This window comes from Maylandia zebra, linkage group LG14, assembly GCF_041146795.1.
Source record: "Maylandia zebra isolate NMK-2024a linkage group LG14, Mzebra_GT3a, whole genome shotgun sequence".
NCBI classification, from domain to species: Eukaryota; Metazoa; Chordata; class Actinopteri; order Cichliformes; family Cichlidae; genus Maylandia; species Maylandia zebra.
The window spans coordinates 7,991,725-8,012,269 of record NC_135180.1 but is presented as its reverse complement, the minus strand read 5'-3'; the positions used below and the strand labels follow the sequence as shown (position 1 = coordinate 8,012,269).

Below are 20,545 nucleotides of genomic sequence, written 5' to 3'. Positions count from 1 at the left end.
GCATGTCCAGGCCCGTCTGAAGTTTGCCAGAGAGCACATGGATGATACAGCAGAGGATTGGGAGAATGGTTTCATCTGACCACATGACAAAGTAGAACTTTTTGGTATAAACTCAACTCGTCGTGTTTGGAGGAAGAAGAATACTGAGTTGCATCCCAAGAACACCATACCTACTGTGAAGCATGGGGGTGGAAACATCATGCTATGGGGCTGTTTTTCTGCCAAGGGGACAGGGCGACTGATCCGTGTTGAGGACAGAATGAATGGGGCCATGTATCGTGAGATTTTGAGCCAAAACCTCCTTCCATCAGTGAGAACTTTGAAGATGAAACGAGGCTGGGTCTTCCAACATGACAATGATCCAAAACACACCGCCCGGGCAACAAAGGAGTGGCTCCGTAAGAAGCATTTGAAAGTCCTGGAGTGGCCTAGCCAGTCTCCAGACCTCAACCCCATAGAAAATCTGTGGCGGGAGTTGAAAGTCCGTGTTGCTCGGCGACAGCCCCAAAACATCACTGCTCTCGAGAAGATCTGCATGGAGGAATGGGCCAAAATACCAGCTACTGTGTGTGCAAACCTGGTAAAGACCTATAGTAAACGTTTGACCTCTGTTATTGCCAACAAAGGTTATGTTACAAAGTATTGAGTTGTATTTTTGTTATTGACCAAATACTTATTTTCCACCCTGATTTACGAATAAATTCTTTACAAATCTTACCATGTGGATTCATGGATTATTTTTTTTTTCACATTCTGTCTCTCACAGTTGAAGTGTACCTCTGGTGCAAATTACTGACCTCTGTTTTAGGTGGGGGAACTTGCACAATCGGTGGCTGACTAAATACTTTTTTGCCCCACTGTATATTTAAAAAGGTCATGCGTCTGTTTAATCACACTTAAATTCAATTCTAAATTTCCTGCAGGTTTTGTTCATTTGATAAACCAACATGACTTGAGCTGAGTAAATTAAACGCCACTTTAAAAAATAAAAAAATAAAAAAAAAAAAGGAGCAATGTCATTATAAATGTTTAACCCCAGTGCAAATGATTATCTTTTGGCCAGAGGCTGACTCCTTTGTCACAATTCTCATCTTCTTAGGTGTGCTATATTATGGCTGGGCAACAAACATACCAGCTCTATGACACATCCATCGCCAGTGCTTTTATTAGGAAGGTTTTTTTTTTTTGAGTGATTGAGTTTGATAATTTAGTGGCGAGTCTCCTCACGGTAAATAATTTACTTGTACATAGTACCACGCAGGGGTGCATTATATCTTTCTGTAGCATTCAACTAGAACTGCTCTGGGGATGTTTCCCCATCATATACAGCGTTGGGCAAACGTCAAGACTCACTCTTCAGTTCTTTATAATTTACTAGGAAATTGGGAAATACGTGAGGCAATTTCTTGAAACTAGAAATTCAAACTGAAAACTGATATCCAGAACACTGGACACACTTTTTTACAATAAAAAAATAAAATAAAAAATTAGAACAATGCTGGTTCATGCAACTGTATTCAGCTACCACCCGCGTTTATTTCCTGTGCATCTGGTAATTTGGCACAAAACTTTTTATTTTTTATTTTTTTTAATTGCTGATCAAACAGAGTGGGTAAGTTCAGCTGCCACAGTTTCTAATTGCTGGTAAAGTTTCAAAACATCAATCTAAGAATTTATGACAGACATAGAAAGTTTTACTTACAATCGGGCAGGCTGGATAACACCTCCTGCCTTGCTCTCACACTAACATTATTCTTTTATTATTATTATTAGACACAGTCATAGCTCCACTACTTTGGTCCCCCACTTGTCCAGTCTCCTCAAACTTTTTTAAGAAACCACTGCACACCATGCTGAGATATGTTAAGGTTTTGGCCAATAAATCTTTCAGAATCACCTTGTTGATTCAAATCAACAAGGTTTACTGCTCGATTCATAGATTTGGTGGGTAGCTTACCAAACAAAAGAAACATCTGAAAATGATCAGATACATTGACTGGGCTGAAAGTGAGCGAAAAAGCAGCCAATATCCCAAAAAAAAAAAAAAACTCAGACTTCTTCAGAAAGCTTGGCGAACGATTGCTCAAGACCACTTTTATTCATTCATTTTAGAATTTAAAGATAAGTCATCTTGTGAGTCATGTTCAGATTCCTCCTGCTACAAGAGGGAAAAAAACAACGACATTTTAATAGCATAATGAGCTGTGCTCAAAAATGACTTGACAAGCTCTGCATGTAGGCCATGGGATGGTCGTGACGACATTGAGCTTAACTGGAAGGCATGTTAGCAGATCAAAAGTGCCATGTCACTTTGAGCAGTTAAATAAGCTCAATCTTCTATAGTTGAGAGCTTGTGGCCTCATCTACCCTGAAGTCACACATAAGTCATTAGCTACAGTCAAACACGGACTGAATTTACTTGGATAATTAATGGGTTTTTTGCTCAAGGACTTGACTGACGTCCAATTAAAAATGCAAAACAATATTTGGAAGAAAGGGGAAGGAAAAAAAAAAAAAAAAAAAGACACGGGTGTGAAAACTGTCTTCTCCTGTTTGTGTCACTTTCATCTAAGCAATTTCCTCCCCCAGTGTCCCAGAAACACTCAGCCTCAAAGACATTCGTCTGTCCCAAACTCAAGAGAACTCACTACAAAACAAAGCTTTACAATTACCTTCTCTGAACATGTAGATAAACAATAGTGCAATAAATCTACAGGCTAAATTTTCAAACAAAGATTGGCATTTGCCACCATTAAAATATATTCCTCTCTTCATTTAAACCGGACACCTGACCTACTAAACCGTAAACTACTCAAGAAAAAAAAAAAAATGTAGAGAAAGTGGAAAGATTAATAGGGTTCTTTAGATGGACCAACTGCTGTGAACAAAGGATGCTGACATCTTGCAGAACAATACAGCAGGCAACAAAGACGTTAAACATCAGTAGAACAACAGGATCCCTAGGGCATAGATGTAGGAGCACAGCTCAATTATTCATGTCAGTGAACTACAGCTAAACAATGGTTAGGCTCTCGGGACGGTTGCAAATACAGGTGGAGGCATGTGTATGTGCAAGACCCATCAACAAAAATAAGATGAGAAACCACCTTTTGGTGTGAGAGTTAAAATTCCTGGATAAAAATAGACCTTTGGGCGCTCAAACTCTGTAAGCACTGCTGATGGCATATCTTTGACGCAATAAGTCCATGTTGCCTTCTTACGACAGATGTATACACTTATTACCCTGTTTTGTTTTGGGGTTTTTTTAAAGACATTTGATTAACAAAAGTGCATTTTAAGCTTAAATAAATTAAAAGTGATTTTCCCTTTCACATGTAGGAAAACTCCTAGTAAACCATGTTTAACACAAAAAACAAAAAACAAAAAAACAAAAAAACAAACACAACGACAAAAAACAAACCACTCACTTCTGACTCCAAATTTCCGAAACAGAGACCGTCAAAAAGCTAAAGCTGAATTCTCCAAAGAGGACTTCAAACTAAATGGTGATGTCACTTTGTGAACATCCCAAAACATGTGGTTAGAGAAGGTTTTACCTTTGTATGCCAGCAGTGGATTTTAAATGCAGGCTTTCAGACTTGGTTAAACCGCTTGAATTAAAACTAGGCATTGCAGCACCCATTTAAATACATAGTGCCCCATTTTCAGAGGCTCAAAACTAATGCAACAACTGAAAGACAGGCAGTTTCATGGCTCGTTCTCTCATTATTCCATAACAAAAAGCTTCAACGAGAAAAGTTTTTCACTAAAAGTCTTTAATGATGTCCAAAGATTCTTGGATGCAAGTTAATGAGTCCATTATTAGAATGAAAAACTAAAATAAACCTATCAGAGAAATGTAGCAAAAACTTAAGGAGTAGCCAAATCAGCAATGTGGTACATTCTTAAGAATGAATGCTTTGACCAACACAGCCACTACCATTACAAATTTTAAAGCCGTAAGTATCATCTTGCTATCCGGTCTGAGTGATGACGTGGTGAATCCTGCTTCCGGGTCCAAACTACTCTGCGTTTAATAAGACTTGTGTTTTTTTACATGTTTTAATGCTTTGTATGTTGTTTAATCTCAACAAGCCCCTGAAAACATTCAGTGATCACTGTCGGCCTCTCGGTTTTTATTACCGCTAATCATTTTGAAGCTCAGCTTTTAAAACCTTACGATGTAACTACAGCTCAGCCCATGCAGCAGTATATTGATAACTAACCTCGTATTGTGGATGGATTATCTCAGTTGTTCTCCCGACTGAAGTTCAGTCTGTTTACAGCATCCTGCCATGCGATTGCATTTGTCCCGAACCTTCGGGAACCCTCATGTTAACTTTAATTGAGTGGGGGGGGGAGTTAGTGTTTATCCTCCACCTTCACCGTTTATATTATACTACCATAGCTGTGTCGCTAGTGTTACACCCCGGCCTAGGCAACCGGCGTGCAACACAGGAAAAATAAAAATAAAGGAAAAAAAAATGCCCCTACGCTCACTGCTCTTAAGGAGGGCGAACCAACAAAAAAAAGACTAATACGGGCCTCCACAAAAATCCCAAAACGAAAGTATCGACAACTATTTACATCAAAGCAAAATAAGACATTTATTTACATCAAAGCACCAAACTACTTACAACCGGGGGGGAAAGATCGCCAACCTGACAAACTGAAACACAAGGCTTAAATACATAGAGGGAGCAATCAGGGAATGGACAACAGGAGGGAAACACAGCTGGGGCAAATCAGAACTGACGAGACAAGGAAGCGTAAACTGAACACACTGAGATAAGACAGACTTTCAAAGTAAAGCAGGAAACACATAACAGTTACGCCTAAAACAAAACACTGACAACACCGAATCGTAACACTAGCGATCATGTAGCACATCATTATATACCAGCTAGCCAAATTTCAGTAAACCTACAAATGTCCCTGCTGTTTACTTTCCTGTCTTCATTTATGTCGGAAGTGATAGCAGAGCTGTACGTCTTAATTTGTTTTATAAATCCCTCAGTCACAACATGGTATATTATATTTAGATGCAAACTAACTTCCTGCTAGGGCTGGGCGATATGAGTTTTTTCATATCACGATATGTTTTTTTTTTCATTTCAGGCGATAACGATATCTATCACGATATCAGCCAAATAACTATATTTGTAAGATTTAAATGTGCCGTTGCTCACAAGTAAAATGTGAAATAATCAGCAGCTTGTTTTTATTTAAATATTTATTTCCCATAATAAGTTCAACAGGGTAGATGTACTTAAGGAACATGAGACTTTTTCAGATAAATAAAGGCAAATATTGCAAACTACACAAAAGGCAGCCGCTAAAGCGTTTAAGTTTCAAAATAGAACAAACGAAACAGACTACTAAATTGTCAATTCCACTTAGAAACAAAGTATTAATTCTAAAAATAAATCTTAGTTTGTTTTACAGAAGAACAGACAAAACTGACTAACTTTTGTCAATATCAAATAAACTGAGAACTAAAAGGAAATTCTCAATCTCTCCTTGTTGTATAGCTTAGCTTTTCAAACAGTTTTAACAGTTACTTTAGTCTGACAAAAGCCGAATGACGAATTAGCGCTTCCAGTCAGAGACTGAGGCTACGTCCACACGTACACGGGTATTTTTGAAAACGGAGATTTTCCGTTTTTGTTTTAAAAAAAAAAAAAATCCCGTCCACACATAAAGGCAGAAATGAAGGAAAACGCTGCTATGAACATGCCAAAGCAGCAGGTGGCGCTAGATTCCTAACCGTGCAGAAATGTTGGCCAATCAGAAGTCTAGAAGCCTCGGTGGGAAAAAGTAAACAAAGCTGGGGCATAGAAGCAGAACCGAGTCGTATGTGTGGACGGACAGTAACTGTGTGTATATGTAAGCATTTAAACACTGCAGAGAGTAGAATTAACAGTATTGTAGAAATTCATTTCACCGAAACAATAACGTGGCGCACAGTGTGACGCATGCACCAGTTCATTGTATTTCCAGACTTGCTTTCGGCACAATTTACAGTGCACGCTACTCTGTTTTTTGTCAGACTTGAAATAGCCGAAATACCTTCACACTACGGAACTTCTATGGCTCTTCCGTTCGACAATCTCTCCGGCATTGGAACCATCATCTGTTTTCTCTTCGGTCACGCTCGGTTGATTTTTTCTAGTCGGTACACTCATTTCCTCCATTACCCGCTGGCTGCTTCCCAAACAAACACACGTGCGGCTTGGCACTTGTGCTGTACGTAACAAGTCACGCGACGTGACGCTGCGGCTGTGATTGGTTCGGCTCTGCGCTACTTAATTTGGATTGGCTGACTTTTTTTTTTTTTTTTTTTTTTTTTTTTAAGAGGACAAGAGCGGCGAGGTCTATCGCGATAGCTTAATTTCTCTATCGAGTAAAAGTTATATCGCGATACATATCGTTATCGTTCTATCGCCCAGCTCTACTTCCTGCCAACTTCTAACTCCGTTAAATTTCATCAAATCGGTTTTCGTGGATGCCTAGATGTTAAAATTAATTGTTACACCTGGTAGAGCAACAACACTGATCATTTTATTACAGACGAAAGGATTTAGACAGTTTTTAACTCTCAGCGATGGCGCAGTGATCGTTGGACTTAGGGACCTGCAGCAGAGTTTGGGCCCAGGCACGGCTAATGACATCAGACTTAAAGACTGGATATCAATGCTAAAGCGACATCAGTTGTTTACATTCTCTAGCAGCCCAAACATGTCTGAGAGCGAGAGCTGCCTATCACTTAGGGCTGAACGATATATCGCATTTGCGATAATATCGCGACATGATCAAGTGCAATTTTCTAACCGCAAAGGCTGCGATTATAAGGCTGTCCAAATTACTACCATATCCCAGAATTCATAGCGCGGCCCAGCCAAACTCCAGTTTCCAGCAATGGCGGCCGCTACTAAGTTTTAAAATTACTCCTACTAATCTTTCTGGGTCACAAAATAAACTTTTAACATATTTTCAGGCGAGAAAGTAGTTGTGTAAACATCAAATATCTGCTCGGTTTATCAAGATATCCCATATTTGCAAAAGTGCTTCGACGTTTTCAGAGGCGTCTGCTACCCACCAGCTCGACAGCTAGCCGGGAGCTCGAGGATTACTGATGCGGCCGAGAACGGCACAACTCCCGGCACATCATTTTCAGATCACCGCGGAGTTTCGCTGCTCGGGTTAAACGTAATATATAAGTCACTTAGACAACCTAAAAATGTTATTGTTGGGCTTTTTTCAGTGTTTTGTTTGTTCGTGAGTAAATCGGTTTGGCTGAGATTAAAGTTATTAGATTAGACAAAATAAAACTTTATTAATCCCCCGGGTGGGTTCCTCCTTGGTTTTCACACAGCTGACTAAACGTCAAACAGAAAACTTATTAAACAGAAGTATGAGACAGTCGAGAATTTACACCAGTGTCTGGTTATATTTTAGATAGCAAGAAGCAGACGGCCGAGTTTATTAAACTCCACCGAGACAGCGGTGACGCTAATCAGAACTAGCCTTCTGATTGGCTAGACCGTCCAATTTCACGCCTTTAAACTTTAAAGGCGTGTTTGTGTGTGTGTTTATACAATTGCTATTATGTTTGCACTTTATGTGTAATGTTACTGACTGCAGAGATCAGTAAGATGTGTGTATTTTTTATTTATTAGTTTTATTTATTTAATATTATTTTTTAATTGAATGACTGTCTAGTAGTTCACAGATGTCGAAAAACTGAGTGTGGTAAAGCCACTGATTTTTTTTTTTTTTTTTATGTATATTTCTGCAATCTGCACATTGTACTGACTTTCATTTTAATGTTTACACCAGGGTTCCTTGTCAGCACTTTATGCTCAGATGTTTGTAAGCTAAAAATAAACTATTGTGTATGTTCAAATATACTGTTGTGATTGAAGAAGTTAAATAAAAATGTCAGTCATCAATTCATGCATCACCTCATGTCATCATAACAGAGGTCTGTCTTCCAGGAAAGAACAGTTTAAAATTAATGTAATATAGTATTGGCCATACTATATGATGTATTGCTTGTCTTTGTTTAATAATACAGAATACAAAGACCTTAAAAAATAATCGCATATCGCATCGCAATCGCAATATTGGGGCAAAAAAAAAAAAAAAAAAAAAAAAAAAAAAAAAAAAAAAAAAAAAAAAAAATCGCAATTAGATTATTTTCCATAATCGTTCAGCCCTACTATCACTCAATGACTATAAAGAGAGCTAAATTCAGTATTATGAAAGTGGACTGGTTACAAGTGATTGGATGTCTTTCAAAGTACAACCCTTTGCAAAACAGGTAAGAAAATTATTCCCCGTAAAAAATAGAAACACACTAATGAAAACCAAGCTATGAAGCCAAGCAAAGATGATATACTAGCAACCTGAGACCAAAAAGTAAGCAAATGAATCAACCAAGCATTGCCGGAAGACTGGGTATCTCCACCTTATATGACAGGACAAGCATGTGGTGGATGTAATAATAATAATGGATTGGATTTATATAGCGCTTTTCAAGGCACCCAAAGCACTTTACAATGCCACTATTCATTCACTCTCACATTCACACACTGCTGTAGCCACAGCTGCCCTGGGGCAGACTGACAGAAGCGAGGCTGCCATATTGTGCCATCTGCCCCTCTAGCCAACACCAGTAGGCGGGAGGGTAAAGTGTCTTGCCCAAGGACACAACGACCAGGACAGAGAGCCTTCCCTTTTGTTTTATCAGTTTTTATATCCAAAAATATAATATAACATAATATATTCAAATAATATATGACAGCTGGGATAAGCTCCAGCGTCCCCTGCGACCCTGAAAAGGATAAGCGGAAGCGAATGGATGGATATATTCAAATGGCTTTTTAACAGAAATAGCAAGGGTGTAACTGCAGGTTTCTCTCAAGAACAATACTGCCAGATTAGACTTTGGACAAATGATAGTCAAAATAAAAATCGTGCCTGAATGATAGGAAGAGAAAAGTATGGAGAAGGGGAGAAACAGCTATTGATCTGAAGCACACCACATCATCTGTCAGACAGGGTGGAGACATTTTACGGCATGGACACGTATGGCTGCCAGTGAAACTGGGCCACTAGTGTTTTTGATGACGTGACAACTGATAGAAGCAGCAGAATCAATTCTGAAGTGTACAAGACTATATTCTCTGCTCAGACTTAGACAGATGCTGCAAAATTGATTGGACAGTGCTTCACATTTCAGGTGGATAATGAGCCAAAAACATACTGCAAAAGCAACCCAAGAGTTTCTCAAGGCAAAGAACTGAAATATTCTTCAATGCCCAAGTTAGCCCCTTGATCTCAACCCAATAGTGCATGCTCTTCAGTTACTGAAAATTAGGGCTGCTCGATTATGGCAAAAATGATAATCACGATTATTTTCACTGAAATTGAGATCACGATTATTTGACGATATTTATTTAACCCTTTAAGATAGAGCTGGGCGATAGAACGATAACGATATCTATCGCGATATAACTTTTACTCGATAGAGAAATTAAGCTATTGCGATAGACCTCGCCGCTCTTGTCCTCAAAAAAAAAAAAAAAAAAAAAAAAAAAAAAAAAGGTCGGCCGATCCAAATTAAGTAGCGCAGAGCCGAACCAATCACAGCCGCAGCTTCACGTCGCGTGACTTGTTACGTACAGCACAAGTGCCAAGCCGCACGTGTGTTTGTTTGGGAAGCAGCCAGCGGGTAATGGAGGAAATGAGTGTACCGACTAGAAAAATCAACCGAGCGTGACCGAAGAGAAAACAGATGATGGTTCCAATGCCGGAGAGATTGTCGAACGGAAGAGCCATAGAAGTTCCGTAGTGTGAAGGTATTTCGGCTATTTCAAGTCTGACAAAAAACAGAGTAGCGTGCACTGTAAATTGTGCCGAAAGCAAGTCTGGAAATACAATAAACTGGTGCATGCGTCACACTGTGCGCCACGTTATTGTTTCGGTGAAATGAATTTCTACAATACTGTTACTGTTAATTCTACTCTCTGCAGTGTTTAAATGCTTACATATACACACAGTTACTGTCCGTCCACACATACGACTCGGTTCTGCTTCTATGCCCCAGCTTTGTTTACTTTTTCCCACCGAGGCTTCTAGACTTCTGATTGGCCAACATTTCTGCACGGTTAGGAATCTAGCGCCGCCTGCTGCTTTGGCATGTTCATAGCACCGTTTTCCTTCATTTCTGCCTTTATGTGTGAACGGGATTATTTTTTAAAACGAAAACGGAAAATCTCCGTTTTCAAAAATACCCGTGTACGTGTGGACGTAGCCTCAGTCTCTGACTGGAAGCGCTAATTCGTCATTCGGCTTTTGTCAGACTAAAGTAACTGTTAAAACTGTTTGAAAAGCTAAGCTATACAACAAGGAGAGATTGAGAATTTCCTTTTAGTTCTCAGTTTATTTGATATTGACAAAAGTTAGTCAGTTTTGTCTGTTCTTCTGTAAAACAAACTAAGATTTATTTTTAGAATTAATACTTTGTTTCTAAGTGGAATTGACAATTTAGTCTGTTTCATTTGTTCTATTTTGAAACTTAAACGCTTTAGCGGCTGCCTTTTGTGTAGTTTGCAATATTTGCCTTTATTTATCTGAAAAAGTCTCATGTTCCTTAAGTACATCTACCCTGTTGAACTTATTATGGGAAATAAATATTTAAAAACAAGCTGCTGATTATTTCACATTTTACTTGTGAGCAACGGCACATTTAAATCTTACAAATATAGTTATTTGGCTTATATCGTGATAGATATCGTTATCGACTGAAATGAAAAAAAAAAACATATCGTGATATGAAAAAATCTCATATCGCCCAGCTCTACTTTAAGACCTACCATAGAACCAAGTCCACCAGAGCTTATATTATTTTTTTACATGCTGTAGTGCCATTTGTGGGAGCATTTCAAGTTGCTATACATCAATACAACTGTTATAGCCCATATTTTAATAATATGTATGCATTAAGTCCATAGTAATTACATAAATTGCAAAAAAGTGCAATAAACCACAAAAAAAATTGAAAATCGTTTTTGTTTACATATATTTCTACTTGGAGAAATTTAAGAGGTTTATCCCTCAAAACTTTAAATACAATAAAGTTGCAAAAAAAATAGTTTCCCACCACAGGAAATTTATTTTGAGTGTCTTCATAGTTTTATTTTGGAGATACAGCAATTTTTATATACTGCAGGAAAAACAAAAAACAATCCTATGATGCAAATTTGCAAAGAAAACAGCATGTGCATCATTTCACTGTGGGAAGTGTTACGAACAGCTGATAGGAACGGCAAAGCGTGTTTCTGGAATATTATGTTTTTGTTCCTGCAAGCGCTTTTTATGCAATTTTTGCAAAGCTATATGTGGAACGAAACCGTGACCGAGGACAAGCTGATGGCATCAGATGTAAGTACAACTCCTCCGGTTTCATATGCAAAACAAATTATTGCGCTAGCTTACACGGTTCAGATTCTACAGGGATTTAAAAATAGTTACGCAAAACGGAGCGTGCTGCTCTGACCGGCTTTAAAGGGTTAACAATAACTTTAAAAAAATAATATAAAATAGTGTGCAACACCACTGAAGTTTTTTTTTTTTTTTTTTTTTTTTAAACTCTTTTCAACCAACGGCAGTCACTCTCCAAATAACTTCTGCTTAGCTTTCCGAGCTTCCCTCGGGTCCTCTTAATCAGCGGTCTCCAACCTTTTTTGCGCCACGGACCGGTTTATGCCCGACAATATTTTTACGGACCGGCCTTTAAGGTGTCGCGGATAAATGAGGGAGGGGCTAATAATCGGCTCAGTCATTTTTAATGATCGTTGAAAGCCCAGATCGTAATCGTGATTAAAATTCGATTAATTGAGCAGCCCTACTGAAAATACATACAGGAGGCAGGGACGCACAAACAACAACTGCAGGTGGCAAAAGAATAAATAAATAACATTGTCCAAATCACTGACTAGGCACCACTAAAGCAGTAAACAAGGTTAGAAACCATGAGGATTAAAAAGACTTACTTTATTGAGAGGGAAAGTCTGAACCACGTTCATCTGAACTCAGTGGCATGTAGAATGTTTTCCTGTCAGAAACTGACTGTTAACACAATAAGTATTTACATGGATAGTTGGACATAAAGGCCACTATCATGAAATGAGCACAGCTGGTGACCGCTCCACAACAATTTATACAGGTTTTGCTACACACTTATCCCATTGCCACAAGATTTACCATAGTCAGTGCACAGCTCCAAATGAAAAAGCCACAAGACTATCGACAAAGTTAAACATTGCATCTGGAGTTGGTTTACTCACACTCTGATAATCATATGCCTCTGCTTCAGCATATTGACAAAATGCATCCACCACCCTCCTGTTATCCCTTCAATTCGGTCTCAGTAAGCTGACAGCAGGCTGCTGTAGGGCTGCTCAATTAATCGAATTTTAATCACGATTACGATCTGGGCTTTCAACGATCATTAAAAATGACTGAGCCGATTATTAGCCCCTCCCTAATTTATCCGCGACACCTTAAAGGCCGGTCCGTAAAAATATTGTCGGGCATAAACCGGTCCGTGGCGCAAAAAAGGTTGGAGACCGCTGATTAAGAGGACCCGAGGGAAGCTCGGAAAGCTAAGCAGAAGTTATTTGGAGAGTGACTGCTGTTGGTTGAAAAGAGAGTTTAAAAAAAAAAAAAAAAAAAAAACTTCAGTGGTGTTGCACACTATTTTATATTTATTTTTTAAAGTCATTGTTAACCCTTTAAAGCCGGTCAGAGCAGCACGCTCCGTTTTGCGTAACTATTTTTAAATCCCTGTAGAACCTGAACCGTGTAAGCTAGCGCAATAATTTGTTTTGCATATGAAACCGGAGGAGTTGTACTTACATCTGATGCCATCAGCTTGTCCTCGGTCATGGTTTCGTTCCACATATAGCTTTGCAAAAATTGCATAAAAAGCGCTTGCAGGAACAAAAACATAATATTCCAGAAACACGCTTTGCCGTTCCTATCAGCTGTTCGTAACACTTCCCACAGTGAAATGATGCACATGCTGTTTTCTTTGCAAATTTGCATCATAGGATTGTTTTTTGTTTTTCCTGCAGTATATAAAAATTGCTGTATCTCCAAAATAAAACTATGAAGACACTCAAAATAAATTTCCTGTGGTGGGAAACTATTTTTTTGCAACTTTATTGTATTTAAAGTTTTGAGGGATAAACCTCTTAAATTTCTCCAAGTAGAAATATATGTAAACAAAACAAAAGCGATTTTCAATTTTTTTTTTTTGTAGTTTATTGCACTTTTTTGCAATTTATGTAATTACTATGGACTTAATGCATACATATTATTAAAATATGGGCTATAACAGTTGTATTGATGTATAGCAACTTGAAATGCTCCCACAAATGGCACTACAGCATGTAAAAAAAATAATATAAGCTCTGGTGGACTTGGTTCCATAGTAGGTCTTAAAGGGTTAAATAAATATCGTCAAATAATCGTGATCTCAATTTCAGTGAAAATAATCGTGATTATCATTTTTGCCATAATCGAGCAGCCCTAGGCTGCTGTGTACGTCTGCACTTCTTGTACCAACATACACAAACACACCATTGCATAATACGTTATCCGAGGTGAGATGATTCACTGAGGCTGTGTATGTGGACTGTGGCCTTGTGCTGACCCAGCGGTTTGGGTACACTGTTTTGCATGCAGCAGTTAAAGAGAGACAGCACAGACCGCATATACTGCTACAGACAGGTAAGTGGGGTCAATCAGATAAATCTGGTAGTTTTGCATCTCTATATCAATAATGGAATCTTGATTATTTGGAAATCATGCACATATGAAAAGAGATCACAGACAGGAGCACTTTAAATGCAATTCAAATTAACTCATTCACTGCCAGCCATTGGCAGTGAATGAGTTAAACCCATTGACTCATTCACTGCAATTGACGGCTATAGACGTCAATGGCAGTGAATGAGTTAAAAACAGGAGGGATGGAATGAGTTGCCAAGTTTGGGGGCGTTCCTGACCCTAAAGCCCATCTCACAGGGCATTTTACAGCCTTCCTACACCACAGTTGGTTTCCCTTTGCCTGCAAAGGCAAAGAGAGCCAAATGGGGCTTGAATGCCTCAGGAGACTGTAGTCGCAGTGTTAGCAACAAAAGAGCTGCAGTCAACTATTGAAAGTGATCCACAGATCAAGACACATGCAGGCAAACTTAAGATCTTACTGCTTAATAGCAAAATAAATACTTTTTTTGGAAGTAATCAGTTGCAACTAGTGTTACACTGTTGGAAATAGTTTTTTTTTGATGCACATGCCGTTTCTTTGCAGCAAGTTGGGAAAAGAAAAACTATAGCCAGCCGAAGATACAGTCTTTCACACAAGGCCCTTGTGAGAAAACGTCCCAGCGCCATAAACAAACCACAGGAGCCATCTCGCGTTACATTTGTAAAGGCATGATCCCCGTTTATGTAGTTGAGAAGGACAGCTTTCGTGACCTCGTCAAAGTCCATGATCCGAGGTACGTAAGCACTTCAGTAAAGTTGCCTCGCTTGTATGACGCATGCCGGGCCAAAGTAGAGAAGGATGTTTGCAGTGTCGTGCATTATGCCTTGACGACTGACCTATGGATGAGCAGAGATACGCAGCCCTACATGAGCGTAACCATCCATTTCATTAACAAAGACTGCACCCTCTGCGCTCGCTGTTTACAGACTGCGTACTTTCCCGATGACCACAGGTCAGGTGGTATATCGTGATATAAAATAATTCATATCGTGATAAATATGTTTTCCATATCGCCCAGCACTAGCTGAAACTAATGAAAGCTTGGCTCATAGACCGTTTCAAGACAGGAAAATAGAGACTACAGGATGATCATGACATCTCCAAAATAAAACCAGTAAACAAATATCCTAAGTAGCTGAACATTTGGGTGCAGCTCTACAAGAGTAATTTTCATTCATAGGAGTTTGTACTTCTATACACACACTGTGCCCAGCTTCTGTGAAAAGTACAGAAGCGTAGGTGGAAACTTTCTCCAAGAGGAGCTCTTTACACCACATCCTTCTTAGATGCGAAAGATAAACAGCCCTGGTATTTTGTCGCTCCCTCTACACACTCTGCTGAGAAAATCCTTGGTGTGCCTGGAGGGCTGGGTTAAAAAAAAAAAAAAAAAAAAAAAAAAACCCTAAATAGCACCAGGTACCACCAGGTGGCACGCAGTATTCTGATGTTCTAGTCATACATTCAGTGCCTGAAGTAAGAATGCAATGAGCAGGGTTTTCTCAATTGTTTTGCATATTAAAGGAAACCTTTTGCTTAAAAGACGAAGAGGCTTTGCATCAATACAGTCTATTATCAGTGTCATGATAGAGACTGGGTGGACACTATTATTCAATAGCAGACAAAGGCCACAAACGACCCATCTGAAAGCCAGTGGTAGTCACAGCTGAACCTGGTGGGAAATGTTGCTGCTTTGCATACAGTCCCTGCTGTTCAATCACCCTTATCAGGACAGGGCAACAAAAGCAATAGGTGGATTTGTTTCTCCACCCCCAACCCCAGCCAACAAGAGTGGCTAAAGCCTTAGGGCAAATCCATCCAGCATTTGCCCTTTGGACTAAAGCCTCTCTGAAAACTGTTATCCTCCATCAGTAACACTTGTTAAGAAAGAAAAAAAAAAAAAAAAAACTCATCTAAACTGCCTTGAAGAGCAACTAAACATGAGTGGGAGCAATTTAAAAGAGCCGTTCAATTTACTGTGAGCCACTCAAGTAAATGGTAAATGGCCTGTATTTATATAGCGCTTTACTAGTCCCTAAGGACCCCAAAGCGCTTTACATATCCAGTCATCCACCCATTCACACACACACATTCACACACTGGTGATGGCAAGCTACATTGTAACCACAGCCACCCTGGGGCGCACTGACAGAGGCGAGGCTGCCGGACACTGGCGCCACCGGGCCCTCTGACCACCACCAGTAGGCAACGGGTGAAGTGTCTTGCCCAAGGACACAACGACGAGACTGTCCAAGCCCGGGCTCGAACCGGCAACCTTCCGATTACAAGGCGAACTCCCAACTCTTGAGCCACGATCGCCCCAGTAAGTAATTAGATCCTATTACAAGAGTGCAAACACAGGGACACTGCCGGCCTTTTAAAATGACCTGCTGTCCCGTAAAGCCCAGGCTGGGCCCTGCTCAGCACTGGCTTGCTCTTAATGGGATTTCACAACATTAACATTCTACTGAGTCAGCATCAGACACACTGACTACAGCCTTGCTCTGCTGAAACAGCCTGGGCTCTGAGTGTACATCTTTACTACCGAGTGCAAGTCTCTGTTAAAGTGAGCGTGGGATGGAGGGATTAACCGGACAGATAAAAGTGGAATTCTAGAGACAGTATTCAATTTTTGTCTATGGAGGGAAAGTGTCTCCTAACAGTTTCAATCCATTTTTTTCATTTATTAAAAAATTATGAGCATTGCAAGTGCTGCTTGAAAATTGGGTTACACACCCTTCTGTTGCGTTTTTATTTCAGCACAGTGCTCTTTCCTGACAATGTTTGAATTGGAAAGTATCCACATCGGTCATCCCAGGCTCTGTCACGTGTCCCACATTTATATTTTACTTGGGACATCCATACAGATATTCTAACCACCATCAAAGCACATTTTAGCATTCTGTATAAGCTTGTGATAATGACGCCATCTATGATTGCCTGACTAGCACAACTGCTCCCTTACGGCAGAAATTGCGATTACTTTCTTGAATATTGTAATTATTTAAAACAAACGTTCTAATACTATATGAACATTATATAAAAGAAAATTTAAAAAAGAAAATAAACACAAAGACAAAAAAATTTAAAAAATTTAAAAAAGCCTGAGCCTGTGTCCTTGATGGTGATCGAGGACACAGGGTCTTTTAACATTAGACATGAGTTGGACACCGACCATAGAGTCCATCTCACAAAGACAACCACCAGTCTCTGCAAGCCTGCCATCACCACAGGATGTTTACACAAAGGGACTGACTGCCTCAGGGAGACCAGAAAGCTGACGGCTATCCTGTGTATAAGTGGATCATGAGACACTGAGCGATCTGGAGACAAATGCTGGAGTGGGAGACCGATAATCCCTCCACAGCACACTCTCACCTATGGAAACCCTGAGTTAACCAGAAATATACTGGTTAAACTCAAGGTTAACCAGTATATTTCTGGCAACCAACCGAGTCAAGTCCCTTTTGGCAAAGAGTCACATCACAGAAGATTTCCACTTGTTGGTGCAGACTGACTCAAGTGGATTTAAAGCCCCTTTTCCATTAGTACCTACTCAGATCGACTCACCTTGGATCGCCACAACTCTACTCCGATTGCAACGCGTCTGAGAGTCCCGCAACACTACAACAAAGGTGGACGTCTAGGCAAGAATATACCTGCTACTCGGTGTATGAGCTTTTTATCAGACTCAGTGACCACAGCATTGTTTTTTTGTTGCATTTTCCCTTGTTGCCAGGTTTTAAAAAAAAAAAAAAAAAAAAAAGTGGTTTTTATGAATAAGTCACTCTCATAATTCATCAAGTGACACCACAGGCATGCAGTCTTAAGACATCACATTTTAGTACCTACTCGGAGCGCTTGGAAGCCCGGGCAAGCAGGTACTAACAAAAGAACCAGGTACTGTGACCTAATGGAAAAACCTGAAAACCATAGCGAACCATGCCGAGTTGATCCAAGTAGGTCCAATAGAAAAGGGGATTTATTCTTGCCACATCCGCGAGTCCACTAGGGTACACTTTGATCCCTGTGAAGTAAACGAGTATCCGTAAGCACAAGGGTTTGTCCAAACCACATTTTATGTTAAAAACTTTAAAATAACAGGGAGAGCTAATCATGGTGTCTCAATGGTAACATCCTAGCAGCAAAGCGAGTTTGTTTAAAAAAATAAAATAAAATTTAAAAAAAAAAACCCACAACAAATATTAAGAATAGATTTCCTGTCCACATCCTGAACAAAAAAGCAGATAGTCTCATTTTTAGAGACATTGGCAGGACAGGGTTTGTAACAGCCGGAGGAGACAGTAAAGCAAAATTTATGCTCTGTTCAAACTGTATATCAGATAACTGGAGACTCCAACTGCTGCACCAAATGACCTTGCCATTTTTAGGGCTCAGTCTTTCAATGTTTGGATCCAGACAAACCTTAGAAAGTTGTCCAAGTGTAACTCGTGGTTCAGACTGTAGAAATATCAGAAATGCTACGCCGAAGAATTTATGGTCTTTATGTTATATGCAGATTATTGATGGAAAGCAGTAAATAAGAGCCAGAAAGGGTCTACTGCACCACTTCTGCATACGTCACAACGATCTATGGCTTGCATTAGATGTGGATAAATAAATGGCGGTAGTTGGTACCTTGGTGAACAAAAGACACATTCAGTATAGTCTGAAGGTGGAAAATTCATTTATCTATCACAATCTAAGTGGCATAACCTTATGATCAGTTTATCATAAAGATTTTACAAAACTAGTATGTGATGAGCAATTACGTTGCATTCGTGAACCTCATAGCACCAATTGGTGAGATTCCTATATGGGGGAAATGCACATCCAAAGACCCCACTCACTAAAAATCAATCCAGATCACTGATCATTAAGTAAGGTCTACTTGAGCAGGTTAAACTATGTCACAGAGGCGGTTTGTTATCACACACATACCCCACAGTCAGTGGGCTCTAATCAGCCATAAAAATCCAGAAGCTGAAGAAATACCAATTCCCTGCTTTTTAAATGCACGAAGTGGCTACTATCTTTTATATGACTGAAGATGACCCATAATATAAACTAAACATAAATCAGAACTCAACTGCTGACTTCTAACGCCATGTTTACATTTATGCATGGTCAAAGTGAGGTGAGCTGACGTCATGATAGCCACAGGGTCGAAATCCAGATGGCTGGAAGTGGAGTGCAGGGGTCATTAGCCCCTCTATTAGGAGAAGATAAGCTTGCCGTTGTACTGTATGGGAAGCTAGTTAACATTCACACCATGTTCAGTGCCGCCTCTGATGGAGCTGTGGAAAGTGCTTGCCTGTTGAAAGATTCTGGCTTTTGTTTATTACACTGTTGACAACTAAAAACACGATCCAACCAACCACCACAATGGTTTGCCTAGCTGCCACATCAGCCAGCTATGCTCTCCATCTTACCATCTGCTGTGGTCCACCCACACAAATCTCCCATAACACTTGATCTGGACAGTAGCCTGACAATACCCTGGAGGGCAAAGCAGATGGTGTGGTTACAGGCTAGGCGTTTAGCCTTGAATAGCAGGCAGGCTTAAGATTAAATGGCCACTGAATGGAGTCAAACAGCCTAGCTGCTATTGGTTGAAACACACTCTGCTACCTACCTTGTTTGCTCACATGGAAAACAGCCCGTTTCAGGAAAAAGAAGTTCACCAACTAGCGAAATTAAACCAATCAGGCAGCACACATGTGAAAACATCTCAAGACCTCAGGCATTCAGGTGGTGAAAACTGTGCTTAAAAAGTGCCTTTAAGCAGCTTATAAACACAAGGAAAACTAGTTTCATGCATGATCCTTTAAAACGGCAAAGAAATAAATTTTTAAAAAAAATAGTTTGGTGTTGACACATTTTAGTCAACTACAATACAGATCGATTGACTTAATGCTGCAGCAATGTCATCTTAATGCATTCGGGCACGACTGACTCCCTACGAAGCCATTTAGATAAGTATACCAAGCCTATATACGCCAGCTGAAGCGCCAGTCCTAGCTGCTCAACAAGTTAGCCTTAAACATAACAATGACCGACCTGCTCTCAAAAAGCTTATGCCGAAATACTCAGAAAACACCTTTAAGTTTAGTTATTCTTTGTGTCGTCTGTCATCAAGGAGGGGAGCACGAAAACAAGACCCGAACATTTAGTGAGTTCGGGAGAACGCTCCCGTCTCCGGGCTGTTCGTGAGAAGAAGGTAACGTCGCTTTCTCGAGCCTCAGAAATCAAACAGGCAAAGTTTGAGTTCGAGGAGTTTTCTGCTTCCCGCAATGCAAAGCGACGAGCGTCCTTTACAGACTCTGTAGTTTCTGACTGATAGAAAAAGAAAAACTAACTTACCACACACAGACCTCCGGCAAGCGCATCCAAAGCTGGAGGGTTTCGAGAAAGCCGACCCGACGAAAGAAAAAACTAAACCACCTCTCACGACGCCAAGTTTCCTCTTTCCTCAGTGAAAACGACTGCTCGGAATTAATACGTAGAATAACATGTAATAGTTACGGTAATGACTTTACGCTAAAGACAAACAAAAACCCACACAGACCTAATCCAACACGGTATACGTCCGTGTTGACGAAGTGAAAGGACGCCTTACGAACAGCGAGCGGCTTTCTTTGTTCCTCCTGCCTGCAGCGGCTGTTCCGCGGATATTATCGCCGTTCATGTGTCCCTGACAGCCGCTGA

General features: G+C 40.0%; 1 protein-coding gene across 4 annotated transcripts in view; it reads right to left on the bottom strand.

The window, feature by feature from the left end:
• LOC101469014 (SPRY domain-containing SOCS box protein 4) overlaps positions 1 to 20,545 on the bottom strand; it is a 65,138-nt gene extending 44,593 nt beyond the window's left edge. For 2 of the 4 annotated variants that reach the window (XM_023153236.2, XM_004562810.4), the window contains exon 1: positions 20,201 to 20,545. The gene's annotated coding sequence lies outside the window, so the exon portion shown is untranslated. The remainder of the gene's footprint in view (positions 1 to 20,200) is intronic. The other 2 variants (XM_012922322.4, XM_024804816.2) reach the window with 2 other exon arrangements.